Source organism: Helianthus annuus, chromosome 17 (assembly GCF_002127325.2).
Source record: "Helianthus annuus cultivar XRQ/B chromosome 17, HanXRQr2.0-SUNRISE, whole genome shotgun sequence".
In the NCBI taxonomy this organism is placed as follows: Eukaryota; Viridiplantae; Streptophyta; class Magnoliopsida; order Asterales; family Asteraceae; genus Helianthus; species Helianthus annuus.
Window position 1 is genome coordinate 112158036 of NC_035449.2, and position 24150 is coordinate 112182185.

Genomic DNA, 24150 nt, shown 5'->3' on the forward strand with positions numbered 1-24150 from the left:
GTTTGGGCAGCTTGTTCTGATCCACTGCCTGATCAGTGATACGATGAGCGAGGCGTTGTATGGCCTGGATGTTGTCGAGATTAGCCGAAGTTACGTGGCTCTGGATCTCTGGTGCCAACCCCTTGAGATACATCTCGATGCGCTTGTATGGAGGGTCCACCATAGTTGGGCACAGCACGGCCAGCTCATTCGACCGTTTGGTATATGCCTCAATTTCCGACCCAACCATCTTCAAGTTATACAGCTCATCCTCAAGCTTGTGAATATCCTCACGTGTACAGTATTCCCGCTTGATTAGTTCCTTGAAGTCGTTCCATGGGGTGGCGTTAGCAGCTGCCAACCCGAGAATCTGAACTTGGGCGTTCCACCAAGTTAAAGCAATTCCATCCAACGTGCCGGTAGCATACTTAACCTTGCGAGCCTCAGGGCACTCGCACATTTCGAATACTGACTCTAGCTTTTCAAACCAATGGAGGAGTCCCACTGCCCCCTCGGTGCCACTGAAAGAATTTGGACGACAGTCCATGAAGTTCTTGAACGTGCAGACAGGCTGCTGCGCGTGTTGACCTGCTTGAGCTGCTGCAACTGCCGCAGCAACTTGAGCTTGAACGAGAGCCTCTAGCTGGGCTTGTGTTATGTTAAGTCGTCCAGACATGATCTTCATTGTAAAAGTAGCATACGTAAGAATGGTTCGCGAGTAAGGCGATGACAGAAAAGAGTAAGCACGTAGGGATTTTCATGCTATAGTATCATGTGTATCTAAGCGTAATGCGAGCAAAGTTCTACATAGTTCTAGCATACAGGCAATAAAGGTAAACCTCATTACCTAGGATGTCGAGTCTTGCACGTGGAGCGAAGCGTCGTTGTGGATCGTTGAGAGCACTGTTCTGGTTATAGTCCGGTTTTAATAAAACGTTTTCCCATATTAAAACCAAGTTCTCTATAACCAATGGCTCTGATACCAATCTGTCACACCCCCAGAATCCACCCGCGGAGTACCACCGCTTGGAGGCGTGACATGACCAGGATCAAGCCATCAATCATATCAAACATAGCATTTAAAAATAATAAAAGTAATTAAGGTAGTTCATCATGACATGATTGATGTTTCAAACCAAACATTGTTTAAGTAGCGGAAGCATAATAATGTAAACCCAAACTAAGTCACAAGTTCAAATATCGTTCACGATCCATTTGCCCACAACGACCTGCTCCTTCCTTGTGCAAGCTCCTTAAGTACCTAAGGTCCTGCAAGGCATGCAGCAGATAATCAACAACTAGTTGAGCGAGTTCACAGTTAACAGTTCAGTAATAGTTTAGTGTGAGTATCGTTTTGTTTGTTCGTTAAGTCATGCATCCTATCATTAACCATCGCGGCCTCCCAGGCAGGTATGCGAAGATACTAGGGGATGTTCCTCCCGAGTTTTCTAGACTAGGTTTTGCTTGTATCGCGGCCTACCAGGCAGGTGTGCGAAGATTAGTTGATTATAGTTCGCGGCCTTCCAAAGGCAGGTGTGCGAAGATTAGTTGAATACAGTTCGCGGCCTTCCAAAGGCAGGTGTGCGAAGACAGTCATAATATCGCGGCCAACCCTTGGCAGGTGTGCGAAGATCGTTCAATAAGTGTTACTAGTCTAGCAGTAGGTTCTATCATCTATGCATGTATCGTAAATCAATAACTTTCCCATTCCCACCCTGGGAACCCCATGCCTTGGCTGTGTGAACTCACCTTGGTTTGCTCGGTATGTTATTTTACCCGTCCAAGTTGGTCAACCCAAACCCTATCATGGTTACCAATCAACATCAGCTACACAATCAGACAAGTCACTTATTACACACAACTTGCATCTATCACAAGGTCACAACATAATATGTAGCAAATACGCCATTTCTTGCCCAAGTTCATATCTCATGTGAATATTACAAGGAAACACATAATCAGTGAGTTTTCTGATCATACAAACTAAACCCAATCTCTTATATCATTTATTAAGCAACATAGACCTTATACACACATTTATCTATGACATCAACAATATCATGGCCTACTTACTGTTCACCCATCTATCAACATCTATGACGAACAACCCCAAGCGATGAAGGACTATCCTTCGCCGAACCCATATGCGACGAAACATAGGTGTTGTTCGTCGAAGTCACAATGTCAAACACTTAACACGTTTACAAATCTGAGCAACGAATCTACGGTGGTGACCGGCAAACGAAACAACCCTATGTATAATCATTACCTACTACCCAAAGCATAACATTCCATCTACAAAGTATAGTAATCACAAACCAGATCTAATTCAGGTGTTAACCCATCATGCAAATGATTAATTACACAGAATTTATCGAATTGTTATATTATATGAACGTATCTGCATGCACAAGTATTATTTCAATCCTACAGCGAACCCCAGTTTCACATATGATCATGTCAATCTAATATTAAAACTCAGTTTCGATATCATCATCAACTCCATTTACATGATTGACTTTAATATAAAAAGAATGTTGTTTGAGTTGGAAAAATATGAGATACCATCCCCATAATCACAACAAACATGGAGAAAGGGACGACATCATCATCACAATTGGAGGCTGCACATGCAAACATGGAGTGATTGATTTTTGACGGCAATGATTTTTTTTATAAGGCAATTATATTTTAATAAAAGATCAAGTCTTATCATAAAGCAATAGAGGTAGGCACGTGCAAGGTAGAGAAATCAGTATCATCATCATCATGATAATTCCAGCAACAGTCTAACATCATGCAACTCTGATACATGAATTCATCCATACAAATAATCCTAATCTGATTAAATACATATGAGTTCATCACATCATAATAATCAGTCATACCATATAACATCAATGAATGCTGTTTAATCACACGCAACCCTAAACTGCCGATTATCAACATGTTCGGTTTCTATGAAAGATTTATACATCACCCTACAACATGCCTTTATCTCTTATATATCATTACGATACAACACATCACACACATTCAAGACTCCTAAGGTACAATTCAAACATAACATATGATAACTATACTTACCGAGTACTAGACCGAGAGGGTGAGTGTTTCAAAGAGAAGAGAGCTCCGGCCGGGATTAACTGCTGCCGAACCGAGTAGAAGGAGGGGTTGAGGTCGCCGTCAAGTGGTGGGAGGGTGAGAATGTTTAGGGTTGCAATACAGAATTCTATGCCAGTACTTCTCAGTTTGCGTACAAGAAGCAAAAGAAGGAAATTGGGCCGAATTAACTACAAAATGTGAGTTGGGCCAAGTTGGTACATATGTGTTGATGGCCCAAAGGTAAAAGTGATCGGCCCAACGTAGCTAGGCCCTGAAAGTTTGGGTTCGTGTACATTCACATAACATACATACACATAAGGCACACAATAACATATCATTCATATAAATTAAAGCTCGTAAAATCATAACATGTTCACATACGGTTCACAAAGTAGGTCTAGAGTTCGAGTTGTCACATTATCCCCAACTAAATAGAAATTTCGTCCCGAAACTTGGTATGCACTCACTGAGGAAGCTAGGTAAGTTCAATAGTTCACTGGTTTTCCTGGGGTGTCACATCCTCCCCCCGTTGATCTGGAATTTCGTCCCGAAATTCCGAAGTAGTAGCTTCAGCCTCAGTAGTGGTTGGTTTGGTTCCGAATAACTGGGGGTACTTTTCTGTCATCCTGTCTTCGCGTTCCCAGGTGTACTCTGGGCCACGTTTGGAGTTCCAACGAACTCGGACAAGAGGGATTCTCTTGTGTTTGAGGACCTTCACATCCCGGTCCGTGATTTCTACTGGTTCCTCGACGAACTGCAACCTCTCGTCGATAGTAAGTTCCTTGAAAGGAATGATAAGGGTCTCATCTGACAGGCACTTCTTCAGATTCGACACGTGAAAAACATTGTGAACTGCCCCGAGTTCAGCTGGTAGGTTCAATCGGTAGGCTACTGGGCCTATTCTTTCTGCGATTTCGAATGGTCCGACGTACCGCGGATTGAGTTTGCCCCGTTTGCCAAAACGAACTACACCCTTCCAGGGTGAAACTTTTAATAAAACCCGGTCCCCGACCTGAAATTCCAATGGCTTTCTACGCTTATTCGCGTAGGCTTTCTGACGGTCGCGTGCTGCCGCCATGCGTTGTCGTTTCTGTGCAATCTTTTCTGTGGCGTCCACCACAATCTCTGGACCCGTAATTTGACTATCCCCCACCTCTGCCCAACAGAGAGGTGACCGGCATTTACGTCCGTACAATGCCTCGAATGGAGCGGCTTGTATGCTGGTATGGTAACTATTATTGTACGAAAACTCCACCAAAGGGAGGTGCTTTTCCCAGCTGTTGCCGAAGTTTATAACGCATGCCCGAAGCATGTCTTCAAGTGTTTGGATCGTTCGCTCAGACTGCCCATCCGTCTGAGGATGATAAGTTGTGCTCATGTCTAACCGTGAGCCGAAAGATTTATGCATTGCTTGCCATAGTTCTGACGTGAATCGCGCATCCCGATCCGAAATGATGGAGGTGGGCACCCCGTGCCTCGAAACAACTTCTTTAAGGTAGATGTCTGCGAGAGTGGAGAACTTATCCGTTTCCTTTATAGCTAGGAAGCGTGCAGACTTGGTGAGTCGATCCACGATCACCCATATCGTATCGTTCCCACGCTGAGATCTAGGTAAGCCTGTAACAAAATCCATGGAAATTTCTTCCCATTTCCATTGCGGTATCGTGGGTTGCTGAAGTAGACCCGCTGGTTTCTGATATTCAACCTTGACTCTCGCACAGGTCAAGCACTTGCCAACATAAGTAGCGATGTGGGCCTTCATGCTAGGCCACCAATAAGTAGTTCTGATGTCGTGGTACATTTTATCCGACCCTGGATGTACCGAGTAGCGAGACTTGTGTGCTTCGTCCATCACAAGTTCGCGTAGACCGCCATAAAGTGGGACCCAAATACGCCCCGTTACATAGTAGGCGCCGTCTGCCTTCTGTTCTAATCGCTGTCGTGAGCCGCGTAGGGCTTCAGCCCTGACGTTTTCTGGTTTCAATGCTTCTGCCTGAGCATCTCGTATCTGTGCAGGAAGGCTAGACTGAATCGTTATCTGTAGCGCTCGCACGCGCTTCGGTAAGGTGTCCTTTCGACTAAGGGCGTCAGCCACAACATTGGCTTTGCCTGGATGGTACTTGATAGCGCATTCGTAATCGTTAAGTAGTTCAACCCATCGTTGTTGACGCATGTTCAATTCCTTCTGCCTGAAGATATGCTCGAGACTCCTGTGATCGGTGTATATTGTGCACTTGGTACCGTACAGGTAGTGTCGCCATATCTTGAGCGCGAAAACAACAGCTCCCAGCTCTAGGTCGTGCGTCGTGTAGTTCCGTTCATGAATCTTAAGTTGGCGCGAAGCGTAAGCAATAACCTTGTCGCGCTGCATCAACACACATCCAAGACCCTGGATGGATGCATCACAGTATACTACGAAATCGTCTGTGCCCTCTGGCAATGAGAGAATAGGTGCACTGCAAAGTCTATCCTTTAGGTGCTGAAAAGCAGTTTCTTGCATGTTACTCCAACGGTAGGTGACACCTTCTGTGTCAGTAGTGTAAGCGGCTGAGCAATCTTTGAAAAATCTTTAATAAACCGTCTGTAGTAACCCGCCAAACCCAAAAATTGGCGTATTTCTGTTGACGTACGTGGTGCAGGCCAGTTCCTGATCGAGTCTACCTTGGATGGATCGACATGAATCCCATCCTTGTTCACTACGTGGCCTAGAAAGTGGACTTCACGAAGCCAGAAGTCGCATTTCGAAAACTTAGCGTACAGCTGTTCCTTCCGAAGGAGTTCCAAAATAAGGTGTAGGTGCTGCTCGTGCTCCTCCTGACTCTTGCAGTAGATCAGAATGTCGTCGATGAAAACGATGACAAACTTGTCGAGATAGGGTTTGCACACCCTGTTCATAAGGTCCATAAATACGGCAGGTGCGTTCGTCAACCCGAACGGCATGACAAGAAACTCGTAGTGACCATAACGAGTTCTGAAGGCTGTCTTGGAGACGTCCTCATCCCGGACTCTCAGCTGATGATACCCTGATCTCAAGTCTATCTTGGAATAGTAACTCGACCCTTGCAACTGGTCGAATAAGTCGTCAATGCGCGGAAGAGGATAACGGTTCTTCACCGTCACCTTGTTGAGTTCACGGTAGTCGATGCACATCCTGAACGTACCGTCTTTCTTTCTCACGAATAACACTGGAGCTCCCCAAGGCGAAGAGCTTGGACGAATGAAGCCCTTTTCCAAGAGCTCTTGCAGTTGCTTCTAGGTTCTTACCGTTAGCTAGTTCTACTACGTGCTTGGCGTTTAGGGTTGTTGGTGCACGTTTTAACAATTTACTCATTTTCACGGACATGCAGCTTGTATCCGCACCCGAATCAAATAAAACAGTAACGTAAATATCATCGAGGAGAAACTTACCCATAACGACGTTGGGATCGTTCACTGCGTCTCCTCTTCCCAAAACGAAAGCTCGACCCCTTGCCTCGTTGCCATTATTGTTGTGGTTCCCGCCGTTGTTGTTATTGTGCCCGTTGCCCTGGTTGTTGTTGTTGCGGTTCTGGTTCAGCTGTGGGCAATCACGTTTGTAATGACCTTCAGCCCCACACTGGAAACATCCCCAGTTTCCACGCTGTGGCTGCTGCTGCTGATTCTGGTTCTGAGGAGCTGGTAGTTGAGGTTGCTGGTTTTGATTCACTGGTCTTGAGCTTCTGCAATCCTTAGCCTCATGACCCGGCTTGAGGCATCTTTGACATCTATCCCTGCGGCACCTTCCACTATGGTGCTTGTTGCATCTGTTGCACCATGGGTGATTTCCCCGATAACCACCCTGCCCCTGACTACCCGATGATGGCTGATTCGGACTCTGGTAGTCGTTGGTTCTACGCTGCTGTGTTTGAGACTGTACAGAGACTGATCCCCTGCTGGAATCACCATCCCATTTCCGTTTGTTGTCGCTGAGTGTAGCAGGAGTAGCAGTTGGAGCAGTAGTAGCAGTAGTAGTAGCATTGATGCGTTTGGGCAGCTTGTTCTGATCCACTGCCTGATCAGTGATACGATGAGCGAGGCGTTGTATGGCCTGGATGTTGTCGAGATTAGCCGAAGTTACGTGGCTCTGGATCTCTGGTGCCAACCCCTTGAGATACATCTCGATGCGCTTGTATGGAGGGTCCACCATAGTTGGGCACAGCACGGCCAGCTCATTCGACCGTTTGGTATATGCCTCAATTTCCGACCCAACCATCTTCAAGTTATACAGCTCATCCTCAAGCTTGTGAATATCCTCACGTGTACAGTATTCCCACTTGATTAGTTCCTTGAAGTCGTTCCATGGGGTGGCGTTAGCAGCTGCCAACCCGAGAATCTGAACTTGGATGTTCCACCAAGTTAAAGCAATTCCATCCAACGTGCCGGTAGCATACTTAACCTTGCGAGCCTCAGGGCACTCGCACATTTCGAATACTGACTCTAGCTTTTCAAACCAATGGAGGAGTCCCACTGCCCCCTCGGTGCCACTGAAAGAATTTGGACGACAGTCCATGAAGTTCTTGAACGTGCAGACAGGCTGCTGCGCGTGTTGACCTGCTTGAGCTGCTGCAACTGCCGCAGCAACTTGAGCTTGAACGAGAGCCTCTAGCTGGGCTTGTGTTATGTTAAGTCGTCCAGACATGATCTTCATTGTAAAAGTAGCATACGTAAGAATGGTTCGCGAGTAAGGCGATGACAGAAAAGAGTAAGCACGTAGGGATTTTCATGCTATAGTATCATGTGTATCTAAGCGTAATGCGAGCAAAGTTCTACATAGTTCTAGCATACAGGCAATAAAGGTAAACCTCATTACCTAGGATGTCGAGTCTTGCACGTGGAGCGAAGCGTCGTTGTGGATCGTTGAGAGCACTGTTCTGGTTATAGTCCGGTTTTAATAAAACGTTTTCCCATATTAAAACCAAGTTCTCTATAACCAATGGCTCTGATACCAATCTGTCACACCCCCAGAATCCACCCGCGGAGTACCACCGCTTGGAGGCGTGACATGACCAGGATCAAGCCATCAATCATATCAAACATAGCATTTAAAAATAATAAAAGTAATTAAGGTAGTTCATCATGACATGATTGATGTTTCAAACCAAACATTGTTTAAGTAGCGGAAGCATAATAATGTAAACCCAAACTAAGTCACAAGTTCAAATATCGTTCACGATCCATTTGCCCACAACGACCTGCTCCTTCCTTGTGCAAGCTCCTTAAGTACCTAAGGTCCTGCAAGGCATGCAGCAGATAATCAACAACTAGTTGAGCGAGTTCACAGTTAACAGTTCAGTAATAGTTTAGTGTGAGTATCGTTTTGTTTGTTCGTTAAGTCATGCATCCTATCATTAACCATCGCGGCCTCCCAGGCAGGTATGCGAAGATACTAGGGGATGTTCCTCCCGAGTTTTCTAGACTAGGTTTTGCTTGTATCGCGGCCTACCAGGCAGGTGTGCGAAGATTAGTTGATTATAGTTCGCGGCCTTCCAAAGGCAGGTGTGCGAAGATTAGTTGAATACAGTTCGCGGCCTTCCAAAGGCAAGTGTGCGAAGACAGTCATAATATCGCGGCCAACCCTTGGCAGGTGTGCGAAGATCGTTCAATAAGTGTTACTAGTCTAGCAGTAGGTTCTATCATCTATGCATGTATCGTAAATCAATAACTTTCCCATTCCCACCCTGGGAACCCCATGCCTTGGCTGTGTGAACTCACCTTGGTTTGCTCGGTATGTTATTTTACCCGTCCAAGTTGGTCAACCCAAACCCTATCATGGTTACCAATCAACATCAGCTACACAATCAGACAAGTCACTTATTACAGACAGCTTGCATCTATCACAAGGTCACAACATAATATGTAGCAAATACGCCATTTCTTGCCCAAGTTCATATCTCATGTGAATATTACAAGGAAACACATAATCAGTGAGTTTTCTGATCATACAAACTAAACCCAATCTCTTATATCATTTATTAAGCAACATAGACCTTATACACACATTTATCTATGACATCAACAATATCATGGCCTACTTACTGTTCACCCATCTATCAACATCTATGACGAACAACCCCAAGCGATGAAGGACTATCCTTCGCCGAACCCATATGCGACGAAACATAGGTGTTGTTCGTCGAAGTCACAATGTCAAACACTTAACACGTTTACAAATCTGAGCAACGAATCTACGGTGGTGACCGGCAAACGAAACAACCCTATGTATAATCATTACCTACTACCCAAAGCATAACATTCCATCTACAAAGTATAGTAATCACAAACCAGATCTAATTCAGGTGTTAACCCATCATGCAAATGATTAATTACACAGAATTTATCGAATTGTTATATTATATGAACGTATCTGCATGCACAAGTATTATTTCAATCCTATAGCGAACCCCAGTTTCACATATGATCATGTCAATCTAATATTAAAACTCAGTTTCGATATCATCATCAACTCCATTTACATGATTGACTTTAATATAAAAAGAATGTTGTTTGAGTTGGAAAAATATGAGATACCATCCCCATAATCACAACAAACATGGAGAAAGGGACGACATCATCATCACAATTGGAGGCTGCACATGCAAACATGGAGTGATTGATTTTTGACGGCAATGATTTTTTTTATAAGGCAATTATATTTTAATAAAAGATCAAGTCTTATCATAAAGCAATAGAGGTAGGCACGTGCAAGGTAGAGAAATCAGTATCATCATCATCATGATAATTCCAGCAACAGTCTAACATCATGCAACTCTGATACATGAATTCATCCATACAAATAATCCTAATCTGATTAAATACATATGAGTTCATCACATCATAATAATCAGTCATACCATATAACATCAATGAATGCTGTTTAATCACACGCAACCCTAAACTGCCGATTATCAACATGTTCGGTTTCTATGAAAGATTTATACATCACCCTACAACATGCCTTGATCTCTTATATATCATTACGATACAACACATCACACACATTCAAGACTCCTAAGGTACAATTCAAACATAACATATGATAACTATACTTACCGAGTACTAGACCGAGAGGGTGAGTGTTTCAAAGAGAAGAGAGCTCCGGCCGGGATTAACTGCTGCCGAACCGAGTAGAAGGAGGGGTTGAGGTCGCCGTCAAGTGGTGGGAGGGTGAGAATGTTTAGGGTTGCAATACAGAATTCTATGCCAGTACTTCTCAGTTTGCGTACAAGAAGCAAAAGAAGGAAATTGGGCCGAATTAACTACAAAATGTGAGTTGGGCCAAGTTGGTACATATGTGTTGATGGCCCAAAGGTAAAAGTGATCGGCCCAACGTAGCTAGGCCCTGAAAGTTTGGGTTCGTGTACATTCACATAACATACATACACATAAGGCACACAATAACATATCATTCATATAAATTAAAGCTCGTAAAATCATAACATGTTCACATACGGTTCACAAAGTAGGTCTAGAGTTCGAGTTGTCACATTATCCCCAACTAAATAGAAATTTCGTCCCGAAACTTGGTATGCACTCACTGAGGAAGCTAGGTAAGTTCAATAGTTCACTGGTTTTCCTGGGGTGTCACATCCTCCCCCCGTTGATCTGGAAATTCCGAAGTAGTAGCTTCAGCCTCAGTAGTGGTTGGTTTGGTTCCGAATAACTGGGGGTACTTTTCTGTCATCCTGTCTTCGCGTTCCCAGGTGTACTCTGGGCCACGTTTGGAGTTCCAACGAACTCGGACAAGAGGGATTCTCTTGTGTTTGAGGACCTTCACATCCCGGTCCGTGATTTCTACTGGTTCCTCGACGAACTGCAACCTCTCGTCGATAGTAAGTTCCTTGAAAGGAATGATAAGGGTCTCATCTGACAGGCACTTCTTCAGATTCGACACGTGAAAAACATTGTGAACTGCCCCGAGTTCAGCTGGTAGGTTCAATCGGTAGGCTACTGGGCCTATTCTTTCTGCGATTTCGAATGGTCCGACGTACCGCGGATTGAGTTTGCCCCGTTTGCCAAAACGAACTACACCCTTCCAGGGTGAAACTTTTAATAAAACCCGGTCCCCGACCTGAAATTCCAATGGCTTTCTACGCTTATTCGCGTAGGCTTTCTGACGGTCGCGTGCTGCCGCCATGCGTTGTCGTTTCTGTGCAATCTTTTCTGTGGCGTCCACCATAATCTCTGGACCCGTAATTTAACTATCCCCCACCTCTGCCCAACAGAGAGGTGACCGGCATTTACGTCCGTACAATGCCTCGAATGGAGCGGCTTGTATGCTGGTATGGTAACTATTATTGTACGAAAACTCCACCAAAGGGAGGTGCTTTTCCCAGCTGTTGCCGAAGTTTATAACGCATGCCCGAAGCATGTCTTCAAGTGTTTGGATCGTTCGCTCAGACTGCCCATCCGTCTGAGGATGATAAGTTGTGCTCATGTCTAACCGTGAGCCGAAAGATTTATGCATTGCTTGCCATAGTTCTGACGTGAATCATGCATCCCGATCCGAAATGATGGAGGTGGGCACCCCGTGCCTCGAAACAACTTCTTTAAGGTAGATGTCTGCGAGAGTGGAGAACTTATCCGTTTCCTTTATAGCTAGGAAGCGTGCAGACTTGGTGAGTCGATCCACGATCACCCATATCGTATCGTTCCCACGCTGAGATCTAGGTAAGCCTGTAACAAAATCCATGGAAATTTCTTCCCATTTCCATTGCGGTATCGTGGGTTGCTGAAGTAGACCCGCTGGTTTCTGATATTCAACCTTGAGTCTCGCACAGGTCAAGCACTTGCCAACATAAGTAGCGATGTGGGCCTTCATGCTAGGCCACCAATAAGTAGTTCTGATGTCGTGGTACATTTTATCCGACCCTGGATGTACCGAGTAGCGAGACTTGTGTGCTTCGTCCATCACAAGTTCGCGTAGACCGCCATAAAGTGGGACCCAAATACGCCCCGTTACATAGTAGGCGCCGTCTGCCTTCTGTTCTAATCGCTGTCGTGAGCCGCGTAGGGCTTCAGCCCTGACGTTTTCTGGTTTCAATGCTTCTGCCTGAGCATCTCGTATCTGTGCAGGAAGGCTAGACTAAATCGTTAGCTGTAGCGCTCGCACGCGCTTCGGTAAGGTGTCCTTTCGACTAAGGGCGTCAGCCACAACATTGGCTTTGCCTGGATGGTACTTGATAGCGCATTCGTAATCGTTAAGTAGTTCAACCCATCGTTGTTGACGCATGTTCAATTCCTTCTGCCTGAAGATATGCTCGAGACTCCTGTGATCGGTGTATATTGTGCACTTGGTACCGTACAGGTAGTGTCGCCATATCTTGAGCGCGAAAACAACAGCTCCCAGCTCTAGGTCGTGCGTCGTGTAGTTCCGTTCATGAATCTTAAGTTGGCGCGAAGCGTAAGCAATAACCTTGTCGCGCTGCATCAACACACATCCAAGACCCTGGATGGATGCATCACAGTATACTACGAAATCGTCTGTGCCCTCTGGCAATGAGAGAATAGGTGCACTGCAAAGTCTATCCTTTAGGTGCTGAAAAGCAGTTTCTTGCATGTTACCCCAACGGTAGGTGACACCTTCTGTGTCAGTAGTGTAAGCGGCTGAGCAATCTTTGAAAAATCTTTAATAAACCGTCTGTAGTAACCCGCCAAACCCAAAAATTGGCGTATTTCTGTTGACGTACGTGGTGCAGGCCAGTTCCTGATCGAGTCTACCTTGGATGGATCGACATGAATCCCATCCTTGTTCACTACGTGGCCTAGAAAGTGGACTTCACGAAGCCAGAAGTCGCATTTCGAAAACTTAGCGTACAGCTGTTCCTTCCGAAGGAGTTCCAAAATAAGGTGTAGGTGCTGCTCGTGCTCCTCCTGACTCTTGCAGTAGATCAGAATGTCGTCGATGAATAAGTGTTACTAGTCTAGCAGTAGGTTCTATCATCTATGCATGTATCGTAAATCAATAACTTTCCCATTCCCACCCTGGGAACCCCATGCCTTGGCTGTGTGAACTCACCTTGGTTTGCTCGGTATGTTATTTTACCCGTCCAAGTTGGTCAACCCAAACCCTATCATGGTTACCAATCAACATCAGCTACACAATCAGACAAGTCACTTATTACACACAGCTTGCATCTATCACAAGGTCACAACATAATATGTAGCAAATACGCCATTTCTTGCCCAAGTTCATATCTCATGTGAATATTACAAGGAAACACATAATCAGTGAGTTTTCTGATCATACAAACTAAACCCAATCTCTTATATCATTTATTAAGCAACATAGACCTTATACACACATTTATCTATGACATCAACAATATCATGGCCTACTTACTGTTCACCCATCTATCAACATCTATGACGAACAACCCCAAGCGATGAAGGACTATCCTTCGCCGAACCCATATGCGACGAAACATAGGTGTTGTTCGTCGAAGTCACAATGTCAAACACTTAACACGTTTACAAATCTGAGCAACGAATCTACGGTGGTGACCGGCAAACGAAACAACCCTATGTATAATCATTACCTACTACCCAAAGCATAACATTCCATCTACAAAGTATAGTAATCACAAACCAGATCTAATTCAGGTGTTAACCCATCATGCAAATGATTAATTACACAGAATTTATCGAATTGTTATATTATATGAACGTATCTGCATGCACAAGTATTATTTCAATCCTATAGCGAACCCCAGTTTCACATATGATCATGTCAATCTAATATTAAAACTCAGTTTCGATATCATCATCAACTCCATTTACATGATTGACTTTAATATAAAAAGAATGTTGTTTGAGTTGGAAAAATATGAGATACCATCCCCATAATCACAACAAACATGGAGAAAGGGACGACATCATCATCACAATTGGAGGCTGCACATGCAAACATGGAGTGATTGATTTTTGACGGCAATGATTTTTTTTATAAGGCAATTATATTTTAATAAAAGATCAAGTCTTATCATAAAGCAATAGAGGTAGGCACGTGCAAGGTAGAGAAATCAGTATCATCATCATCATGATAATTCCAGCAACAGTCTAACATCATGCAACTCTGATACATGAATTCATCCATACAAATAATCCTAATCTGATTAAATACATATGAGTTCATCACATCATAATAATCAGTCATACCATATAACATCAATGAATGCTGTTTAATCACACGCAACCCTAAACTGCCGATTATCAACATGTTCGGTTTCTATGAAAGATTTATACATCACCCTACAACATGCCTTGATCTCTTATATATCATTACGATACAACACATCACACACATTCAAGACTCCTAAGGTACAATTCAAACATAACATATGATAACTATACTTACCGAGTACTAGACCGAGAGGGTGAGTGTTTCAAAGATAAGAGAGCTCCGGCCGGGATTAACTGCTGCCGAACCGAGTAGAAGGAGGGGTTGAGGTCGCCGTCAAGTGGTGGGAGGGTGAGAATGTTTAGGGTTGCAATACAGAATTCTATGCCAGTACTTCTCAGTTTGCGTACAAGAAGCAAAAGAAGGAAATTGGGCCGAATTAACTACAAAATGTGAGTTGGGCCAAGTTGGTACATATGTGTTGATGGCCCAAAGGTAAAAGTGATCGGCCCAACGTAGCTAGGCCCTGAAAGTTTGGGTTCGTGTACATTCACATAACATACATACACATAAGGCACACAATAACATATCATTCATATAAATTAAAGCTCGTAAAATCATAACATGTTCACATACGGTTCACAAAGTAGGTCTAGAGTTCGAGTTGTCACACACACATCTCGAAAACAGACTCGAGCTTCTCAAACCAGTGAAGAAGGCCTACAGCACCTTCTGTGCCGCTGAAAGTGCTTGGTCGGCAATCCATGAAGGTTTTGAACGTACACACAGGAGGCTGAGCATGTTGACCTATGGTGCGAGAATAAATGACAAGGTTGAGCACGAGGGTAGGTTTGCGAAGGTAAGATCTAAACGTCCTAAGATAGGTCGAAGTAGCAGGTTATACCTCCTGCAGGAACAGCTGCGAGTGCCTCGGCAACTCGTTCGTTGATCAGAGGCGTCAACTGGGCTTGAGTAAGGTTGATACGTCCTCCGCGTCCGCTCATGATCTTCATAACGAAGCAACGTAAGTGAGGAAAGTGTCGTGAAAGTGCGTAAGTGTGGGACGACAGTAGAGAGTAAGCACACAAGGTTCAAGCAGCAGTTATCACGTTAACTAATGCACAGTGTGAGCTATCTAACCGACAATATAACATAAATCATACCACCTATTGTGTCGAGTCTTGCACGTGGAGCGAAGCGTCGTTGTGGATCGTTGAGCACTGTACAGGTTATAGTCTGGTTTTATCAAAATCTTTTCCCTTTTTAAAACCAAGTTCACTATAACCAATGGCTCTGATACCAATCTGTCACACCCCCAAAATCCACCATGCGGAGTACCACCGCTTGGAGACGTGACGTGACCAGGGTCGAGCCACCAATCATATCGAACAACATAATTAAGTAATTAAAACCAAACACAATACGATTGGTGACCAAAAGGAAGTAAACCGATTTTAGGTTAACAGCGGAATCATAAAACATAAGTTCAAAACATAAGTCCATAGTTCATAGGTTTAAAGTCCAAAACGTAGGTTTAATAAGTTCATAAAGTTTATTCATTAAATACGGGACATATCAGTTCGCATCCCACAACGACCACCTCCATATGCAAGCTCCAAGCATTTAACGACCTGTAAGGCATGTAACAACGAGTCAACAACAAAGTTGAGTGAATTCACAGTTGGTTGTTTAGTTATAGCATTCGTTTCGTAAATCATCTGTTCGTTTTGAAAACCATGTATCGTATGAGTTTGCATCGCGGTCTTTCTGACATGTTTGCGAAGATTAGTGGGGGTTTCCCATGTGTTACTAGACCACGCGTATCGACTACTACGAAAATATAAGAGGTGCCCTAAGTCAATGTCTATCAGCATTGACCCTTTGCCCATAGTCCATTAGTACACACCCGTCCGACTGGCACGGTGTGAGGTTTGTTAAACCTAATAGCGCTATTAACTAATGACCCGCTCGCCATAGGCCTCGGCGATTAAGTCTATAAATGAGGGACTTAAAGTGATAGAGTTGATGGTCTTATGATCGTGTACGTAGGTTTTACGTACGTGCCCTTCAATCCGAGGACAGTAAAAAGTAGTTTAATAGTAATGATAGTACAAGTAGTTAATTAATCCCATTCCCAAACCCTGGGAATCCCATGCCTTAGAAAGAGTGTGAACTCACCTCGGTTTGCTCGGTTAGATTCTCAATATAGCTAACAGTCAAGGTCGGTCAATCACGTCCTAGTATGATTTACCAGTTAGTCATTTAGTGGCTTTCAAATAGAACACAACGTTCCTACACGTATCTATCACATAACATGCATCACATTAACGGTTTATGCCCTCTAAGTTTCCCATCCATTCCCCACTCAAAATCAAGCATACGATAATGCACATAACATATATAACATGTTAGATCATTCACAGATAGCATACTCGACATTTAGACACGCAAGTCACAACTTATCTCAATTCAGCATTTATATTCAAAACCGGCTGTTTTCGGACGTTTTAATAAAATAGTTAAATTATTCTAAAAATTCCCAAATTTTTACAGGATGTCTTAAACGTTCCAAATTTAATTGTGTAAAAATATCGGGGTCCGGTTCACTACCAATATTTTATAAAAATTCATCTTCCGGACTGAACTCAGATTTATGTATTTCTGACCACAGTCCACGGAACAATTTATTAAAAATTCATCGAGCGTCCGATTTACGAAATTCCAGTGGGGTAATTACATGCATCGGTTGTCATCTATTGTACAAATTTCATGGTTCGATTCTACACAGAATACAAGTTACAACAGAAAATACAAAGCTCATTTATTGCTGTAAAAACTCAGCCTAAGCTGCAGTTACGAATCGGTTCTTTAAAAATAGTAAACGAAGTCCAAAAATTATGATTCCAGTGCCATTAGAACCGCATTTCCTAATATCACATTTTAGAGTCAAAATATCAGTTTTTCGTTAAGTTTATAACCTGTTTACAGCCAACTGAAGTTGGCTGTAAAACTTGGACAGATTTTGTTTTCATTCTTTAACCTTCTAACTTGTGTTCGATTGATTTCCGTTATCATGTTTAGTTATCACAACAACATCAAACATCAATATTAACCAACAAATCATCAGATAATCACAACTATGCAAGATTCACAAGATTTACATGCATATCTTTTCTTTATCCATCATTAAACTCTTATGTTCAAGACTTTGAGTTTTGTTCTTTAGTGTTCTTAACTTTCAACCATTATATCACCTATTAACCACCAAAAACAAGATCAAGATGATGATTAGAGACACTTACTACTAGCTCAAGGCTAGGGAAGAAACAAGGTATAAATGTGGTGGATAAAAGGATTCTAGAGCGGTTCTTGAACTTCCGAAAGCACCGAGCTTAGTTGTATGACTCCTTACACCTTCGTATGTATGCAAAATAGCTAGAACCAAACTTGAAGGTGGTGGTGGTGTGGTAGAAGGGGGCGGCCGAGATGGGGTAGAAGGGAGGAGAGAAGCTTGTTTGTTGAATGGGTTTGATGAAAGAGATTGATTAACTTGGAGGTATATTTATAAACCAAGTTTATCTAAGAACCTCCATGTAATATGTCCCAATTGTTCCAACATTGTACCATTAAAAAAATCAAAGTATTGTGGGGATGTCCCCTCTAGTTCCAACCGGTTATGGGGGGGGGGGGGGGTTATAGGGTTGGGGTTCAATGGGTAGTTACTAGTTTAGTTACATTTCAAATGGTATAGTTAGTGCGTTATGGTGGGTTATATAATATATAGTGTGTTAGGGTGTTCGGGGACCCTAACTAACTCAGAAAAATAGAAATAATGTGTTTGACAATATTTTTGTGTTTCGGGTAGTGTTCGGTTGTTCGGTTCAATACTGTTCCGTTAAAGTGCTTAATTAATCCGTAAAGTGTCCTACGTATATATTTTTGTAACACTTTTAATTTCTAACACTTAGGAAATTATAACGGACTATTTAATGACTTTTCTGCATACTACTAGTATGTTAACAAACACATTTAAGCATAACACAGATATCAGAAAGCAGTTAAGTAATTTCACACAGTCGTCAAGCACTTTAATTATCAATAATAAATTGTACGGAATACATGGAATTTTGAGGGTTGTCACACTAGACTAGGTATATTTGTATCGCGGCCACCCGGCACATGTGCGAAGTTTAGTGTATAGTTCGCAGCCTTCCTAGGCATGTGTGCGAAGATTAGTCATAATATCGCGGCCAACCCCGGCGTGTGTGCGAAGATCAGTTTTATAAGTATCACTAGTCTAGTCGTATCTTATCAATAACCCATCCTCACCCGAGGACCATATAACTAAATTCCATAAGCTAGGTAAGTACAAGTAAATAATCCAAACCCATTCCCACCCTGGGAACCCCATGCCTTGGCTGTGTGAACTCACCTTGGTTTGCTCGGTATGTCATTGCTTCTAGGGTTAATTAAATGTCTAAGTCCGTTACACACGACCTAGGCTACATTGCACATGATTCGATGTAAGTGTTACATTCAAGTAGGGTTTACAAGTCACTGATAACCAAGCAATTGTGTTATGTGCATTCATTGTGTACAGAATGATATGATAAAGATTGTTCATGCATACGGTATCGTTCAGTAATGTACAATATCATATAATCACATACAAGTAGGGTATAGTAGCATGTTGTTCCTCATACGGTTTCTGAACTTGGCATCATAATACACTCAATCTTTTCAAGTATAAACAGAACTCGGAGTATGTAATATTGCAACAATTCGGATCACATATGAAATCTAAAACTCAGACAACCGATGGTTCATGGAACTCAGACAAGGTATCATGTTGAGCATGTAAAGGTCGGACTAGTATTATCTTCACACATTCAGACTACATACTTTGTATATCAAAACATTGGACAATATAGCATCATAAACAAAAGTCGGACCACCCATCATTACCAAAAGTCGGACAAGGACTATGTCACACCCCCAAAATCCCACCTCCGGAGTACTACCGCTTGGAGGCGTGACTGACCAGGATCCAGCCACCAATCATATTGAACAAGCATATAAACAGTTATAAAAGTTAACCAATACGATTGGTGTTTAAAAACAGACAAGTTAAGTTGCAAGCGGAAGCATAAGTTTAAAGTTATAACATAAGTTCAAAAGTTTCAAGTTTAACGTAGCACGTAGCAATCCGCGTCCCACAACGACCCTCCTCCATGCAAGCTCCAGCTGAGTACCTATGGTCCTGCAAAGCATGTAGTAACGAGTCAACAACTAGTTGAGTGAGTTCACGGTTGGGTGTTCGTTTTAGTTGTTTCGAAAACAGTTTACTTTAACTGGCATCCTGCCGTGGGGGTTACCCCATAGTTTAAAAACGTGACATGTTCATTCCCAGTTACTCCGGCACTCCAGCCGTGGGGGCTACCCCATGTTTAGTTATCAGGCATTTCGGCCGTGGGGGCTACCCCATGCGTACACTAGACTCGTTACCATATCGACTGCTGACTGTAGTCATGTTTATGTGCCCTGAAAACATCAATGTCTATCATCATTGACGTGCCCCAGATCCATTAGTTCACGCCCGTCCTCTGCAGCACGGTGTGAGGCTTGTCAGACCTAAATAGCGCTATCTAACTAATGACCCGCTCGCCATTGGCCCGGCGATTAGTCGATACAAAAAGGAGGGACTTCGTGATAGAGTTTTAGTCTAGTACGTTTATCCGTCCATCCGGACGAGGAATCACATTCCTGAACCACTGACGTCCTACCCAAGGTGGATGAGGAATCCACGTTCCTTAACCCCGTTCCCAACCCAGGGAATCCCATGCTTTGTAAAGGGTGTGAACTCACCTTGGTTTGCTCGGCAGTAAATCACAGAAAATCAATCAAGTCGCAAGTAGTCAATAACGTCCTAACATGGATACCACTTATAATCAGATTCAAACCAAGCAGTGTACGAATGTTCAACACGTATGGCAAACACGTTTAACATACACAGTTCACAGTTACAATCAAATACAACCCAAAGTCCAAGTGTGAGGCCCAAACGGTTGGGCTCGTGATAACAGGCCCAAACAGCACGTCAACAGTAGCACAGAAGTTCATAAGTCCGGCCCACTAACTTAGGCCCAAAAGTGTGGTCTCGAGTCGCAACCGGACTCGCAAGCATGGTCTCGAGTCATGCTGTTTGTGCTGATCATAAATGGTTGCGAGTCGCAACCTGTGTCGCAACCGTGGTCTCGGTTCATCATGCTAAGGTCTCGAGTCGCAACGGGACTCGTAACCTGTGGTCTCGGCTTGACCTGCTATGGTTGCGAGTCGCAACCGCGTGGTCTCGAGTCATCACGCCGTGGTTGCGAGTCGCAACTGGGTGATTGCGAGTCGGTATGCTGTCATTTTCACGTTCAGTGTTGATGCAGATATGGTCAGCTTAATGGTACAATGTAATCAGGCCCAAATCAGGAAACAACCAATAGAATTTCACTAACAAGTTTTCCTAATCAGGCTATTAGTAAAAGTAGATCAAATTTACAAGGGTTTTCACATCTTCAACTATCATTCAAAGTGTTCTTCATATATTCAAACATGTATTCAACCAAAACTATGAACAACCATTAAACTCTTGAGCATAACACCACAAGCTTGTCTCTATACTAAGCCGATTTCATGATATATGTAAACCGATTTCATGAATCATCAAAATCTAGTAGTTTAATCAAGATATCATAACCCATCATGCCATGTATCCGATTTGTCACAATCATGCATATAGTTCAACACATAACAAAGAACATTCATGAGCCGATTTCTTTTCAAAACATCATGCATAACTCAACAACTAACATATTGTCATAATCATTAATTCAAGCACAAAACTCAACATGATTCACTAAGCATTTAACAATAATCATTAAGAACACTAACCGGTTAATGGGTTTCGAGGGTGTGTGTAAAGCTTCCAACCGGGTGTGTGTGTGAGCCGATCCAAGTCCAAATCCGAGAATGAGGAGTGTGTTTGTGTTCTAGAGTTTAAGTGGGAGAGAGAATAGGAGAGTGTGTGTTGTGATGTTTCAACAAATGGTAAAAATGACTAAGGGTGGTTTATATATACTAGTTCCAAGTGTTGTACCCTTAATGGGTTCGGTTAAGGGTTTACGGCCCAATGGCCCAACCGGCCACTAGGTTCTCGGCCCAAGGCCCATTCGGTCACTATTCACTCGAGATCTCATGGTCTCGAGTCGGGTTCTTTGTTCTCGGGTTGGGTTCTCGGCTTGCATATAACACATACATATACATACAATGCACACATAATAAAGCACATATCACATAAAGGTTCACGTTATCATTAAGTTTAGTCAGTCAACTAATCACATAACGTACAAGCAAGCTACATCAAGACACAACGAAAGGTTCTAGATTTCGAGTTGTCACATCATCCCCAAGTTGAAAGAAATTTCGTCCCGAAATTTGATGGCACTCACTGAGGAAGCTAGTCAAGTTGTAATGTTTTCCCGGTTATCCTGGGGTGTCACATCCACCCCCCGTTGATCTGGAATTTCGTCCCGAAATTCCGTAGCTTCAGCCTCAGTAGCGTTTGTACTGTTCTCAAACAGTTGGGGATACTTTTGTTTCATCCGATCTTCGCGCTCCCAGGTAAACTCTGGGCCGCGACGTGAGTTCCAACGAACTCGAACGAGAGGTATTCTAGTGCTCTTGAGGACCTTAACATCCCGGTCCGTGATTTCGACTGGTTCTTCGACGAATTTCAACTGTTCGTCGATCGTGAGTTCCTTCAGAGGAACTACGTGCGTCTCATCTGACAGACACTTCTTCAGATTCGACACATGGAAAACGTTGTGAACTGCACCGAGTTCTGCTGGTAAGTTCAGTCTGTAGGCCACCTTGCCTATTTTCTCAAGGATTTCGAAAGGTCCAACGTATCGTGGGTTGAGTTTGCCTCGTTTACCAAAACGAACAACACCCTTCCAGGGTGAAACTTTGAGTAATACCCGCTCCCCAACCTGGAGCTCAAGTGGTTTCCTGCCCTTATCGGCGTATGCCTTCTGACGGTCACGAGCGGCCGCCATGCGTTGTCGTATTTGAGCAATCCGCTCAGTAGTGTCTACCACATGTTCTGGACCAGTGATTTGACTATCCCCCACCTCTGCCCAACAGAGGGGTGACCGGCATTTACGTCCGTACAATGCCTCAAACGGAGCAGCTTTAATGCTGGTGTGGTAGCTGTTATTGTATGAAAATTCCACAAGTGGCAGATGCCTTTCCCAGCTGTTGCCAAAGTCGATTACACAAGCGCGAAGCATGTCTTCTAATGTTTGGATAGTGCGCTCGGACTGCCCGTCCGTCTGTGGGTGATACGCTGTGCTCATATCTAGACGTGAGCCAAAAGACTTGTGCATTGCCTGCCACAGTTCCGAAGTAAAACGCGCATCCCGATCCGAGATGATAGAGGTGGGCACCCCGTGCCTCGAAACAACTTCCTTGAGGTATATCTCCGCCAGAGTGGAGAATTTATCTGTTTCTTTAATTGCCAAGAAGTGTGCGGACTTCGTGAGTCGATCCACGATCACCCAGATAGTATCATTTCCGCGCTGTGATCTAGGTAGGCCAGTAACGAAATCCATGGAAATTTGCTCCCATTTCCATTGTGGTATCTCTGGTTGCTGAAGTAGGCCTGAGGGTTTCTGATATTCCGTCTTGACTCGCGCACAAGTCAAACACTTGCTGACGTAAGTTGCTATGTGGGCCTTCATGCTAGGCCACCAATACGTAGTTTTAATATCGTGGTACATCTTATCCGAACCAGGGTGTACCGAGTAGCGAGATTTGTGCGCTTCATCCATCACAAGTTCTCGTAAGTCGCCATAGAGTGGGACCCAGATGCGTCCTGTTACATAATAAGCACCGTCTTCCTTCTGTTCTAAGCGTTGCCTTGACCCGCGTAGGGCTTCAGCTCTAACGTTCTCTGGTTTCAGTGCTTCTATCTGAGCAGCTCGTATCTGCGAAGGTAGACTAGAATGGATCGTGAGTTGTAAAGCTCTTATGCGCTTAGGCGTAGTGTCCTTCCGACTCAGGGCGTCGGCCACAACATTGGCCTTGCCCGGGTGATACCTGATAGAGCACTCGTAGTCATTCAGCAGTTCGACCCATCGTCGCTGTCGCATATTTAGTTCCTTCTGCTTGAATATGTGCTCTAGACTCCTGTGGTCGGTGTAGATGGCGCACTTGGTTCCGTACAGGTAATGCCGCCATAACTTAAGTGCGAAAACAACAGCTCCCAGCTCTAAATCATGCGTCGTGTAGTTCTTCTCGTGAACTTTAAGTTGTCGTGAGGCGTAGGCTATGACTTTATCTCGTTGCATCAATACACAACCAAGACCTTGAATTGATGCATCACAGTAAACCACAAAATCGTCTGTGCCCTCTGGCAATGAAAGGATAGGTGCACTACAAAGTCTATCCTTTAGATGCTGAAAAGCCAACTCTTGTGCATTTCCCCAATGATAGACGACGCCTTTCTGCGTTAGTAGGGTGAGAGGCTGCGCGATCTTAGAAAAATCCTTAATGAACCTCCTGTAGTAACCTGCCAATCCCAAGAATTGGCGAATCTCCTTTGGTGTGCGAGGCGCAGGCCAGTTCTTAATAGAGTCCACTTTGGATGGATCAACGTGAATCCCATCCTTGTTCACCACATGCCCTAGGAAATGGACCTCTCGAAGCCAGAAGTCGCATTTCGAGAATTTTGCGTAAAGCTGTTCCTTCCGAAGGAGTTCCAGAATAAGTCGTAGATGCTGTTCGTGCTCCTCTTTACTCTTAGAATAGATCAGGATGTCGTCGATGAAGACTATAACAAACTTGTCCAGGTACGGTTTGCAAACTCGGTTCATCAAATCCATAAA